Source organism: Myotis brandtii, unplaced genomic scaffold, assembly GCF_000412655.1.
Source record: "Myotis brandtii unplaced genomic scaffold, ASM41265v1 scaffold1774, whole genome shotgun sequence".
Lineage (NCBI taxonomy): Eukaryota > Metazoa > Chordata > Mammalia > Chiroptera > Vespertilionidae > Myotis > Myotis brandtii.
The window spans coordinates 63603-66026 of NW_005356575.1; the positions used below are offsets into that span (position 1 = coordinate 63603).

General features: G+C 49.0%; 1 non-coding gene across 1 annotated transcript; it reads left to right on the forward strand.

Annotated features, from left to right (window-relative positions):
• The first annotated feature begins 1665 nt into the window (after positions 1-1665).
• Positions 1666-1751, forward strand: TRNASTOP-UCA. Its single transcript has one exon. It is a non-coding gene; the product is annotated as a tRNA-Tyr (tRNA).
• Positions 1752-2424: the final 673 nt, after the last annotated feature.

Below are 2424 nucleotides of genomic sequence, written 5' to 3' on the forward strand. Positions count from 1 at the left end.
ACCAGCTGACCGGCCAGTAGCTATGATGCACACTGACCACCAGGGGGCAGACACTCAACGCAGGAGGGGAAACCACAGACATGGAAACATGGAACAGACAGATGAATCTCAGAGGGAAGGAGGGAGGGGGGAGGGTGGAAAGAGATGAACCAAATGCATACTAGAGGCCCATAGTGGGGTCCCTCGGCCTGGCTTGCACCCTCTCAGAATCCGGGACCCCTCAGGGGATGTCGGAGAGCCGGTTTCTGCCGGATCCCGACAGGCCAGGCCAAGGACCTCAAGTGACAGCAATAATAGTCTCTCATTCCTCCTGCAAGTATTTCTTGAGCATCATCTGCTGCCTGCTCAAGCACTCTTTAGGCACTAGAGACACAGAAACGAACCAAAACAAAGCCTATGGTTTCATGGAGCTAATATTCGAGCGGGAACAGACAGATGGTAAGCAAATAGACATAGAATATAGCAGGGTGGTGGAGAAGAGGCCAGCAGAGTAAGGGGATAGAGTGACAGGACTTGCTATTTTAAACTGGCTGGTCAGGGAAGGTCTCATTAAGTGGTGATCTTGGAGCAGAGGCCAGGGTGAAGGGAGGCAGGGAGTCATGTGAGCAGGTGGAGGAAAGGAGATGCGGGCAGGGGGATTGGCAACCGCAGTGTCCCTGAGAAGGGAGCGTGCCTGGTATGTGTAGCAGAAAATCTTTACGCCAGAATTCAAGTATATGAGGAGAGAGGAATAGATGGGGTCAGAGGGGTGGAAGGGGCTGGACTATAGGGACTTATTTGTGAGGCCGTGGTGAGAACTTTGACTTTTACTCTGAGATGGGAGCCATGGGAAGGTTTCATGTGGGGGAATGATATTGTTGATAAAGGATCACTGACTTAAAAAAGGAGGGGGGGGGGAATCACTGACTTCGGTTATAAAAGGATGACCTTTTTAGTAATAATAATAATAATTATGATGGCACAGATTGGGTTCCCCCAGGTACGGGGTGGGCTGCGTTGAATTATGGGTACTGTTCGTTTCTAAGCCTCAGTTTCCCCGGCCATAAAATGCAGGTACAGAAATTGATGGTTTCTAGTGGCTACGGGGAATGGGGACAGAATTTCTATCATCCCCAGCACCTAGGACAGTGCCTGGGACTCAGTAGGCGCTCAAATATTTGAATTATCATCGGTGTTCGTAAGTCGCTGAAGTTCCATAAAAGAACAGCAGGTGTCGCCCCAGCACCATCGCCGCCAGCCGGAGCCTCCCGGGTTTGGTTAAGTCAGTCCTTAGCAGAAACTCACTCACTTGAATTCGGATTTTCCAGGAAAGGGACTTCCGAAGACCACATTACGAGTCCCTTCTCTTGAAAAACGGATTTCTCACTTGGAAAAAAAAAAGGGGGGCTCTGGCCCTTTAACAACTATGGAGCGTGGGCTACGTCCTCGGGAACCGTTTCCCAGAATGCGCCGCGTCATGCAAATAACGGTTTCCAAAGCGAAGATGATGCTTACCATGTGAGGCAAAGATAATATTTGGAAGTCTATCAGTCACAATAAATAACTGGTTGGAATTTTTAGTTATTGAAGTAAACAATCCCATAACCTTCCAAACTACACAACCATAACCATAAAGAGGTAGGAATTGTTGTGCTTTATATAGCTGAGCACGGGTAGGAGTGTCTCGCCCGGATGAACCTCAGTGGTCTGGGGTGCAGGCTTCAAACCTGTAGCTGTCTAGCGACAGAGTGGTTCAATTCCACCTTTCGGGCGACACGTTTTTCCTCTTTTTTTTCTCTCCCCAATATGGACTTTAGCGTGCGGATTGACGCCGGCACCTGGAGAGGTCGCTGCAGGCCTCTGCATCACCGCGCATCCTAAACCTCGCGGGTCTCTTCCGGTGGTTACATCTTTCCCGCGAATTTCAAAGACGGAGAAAGACTCATCTACCCTCTCGGTGCTAGGATATTTGGTTTCAGGATTATATTGGATTTCTCCCTTTCGCTTACCCACTCACTCATTTGTGCTCACGCGTGCACTTTATTAACCAGTGAAATATGTATTCATTTTTATTCATTCATTCATTCATTCATTCATTCACTTATTTATCAAGGATGTGTTCCATGCCTGGCCCTGTACTGGGCGGTGCTGGGCACACGATGGTGACGACGACCCCGACCCTGGCCTCATGGTACTCCCAGTCCAGTGGAGAAGGCAAACACTGAACAATCATTAATTGCACTTTTGATGAACAATTAGAAAGGTGGTGACTACTAAGAAGGAAAGTACAAAGTAGATGAGACATCTAATAAGGAGAGCTGATGTAGGCGGGGTCGCAGGGTAATATTTGAGCAGAACCTGAAGATGAGAGGGGATTAGCCAGCAGCGGGGGTGGGGGTGGGGGTTAAGATATTCCTGGTGGGAGTCAGGGTGGCCCCAATAATG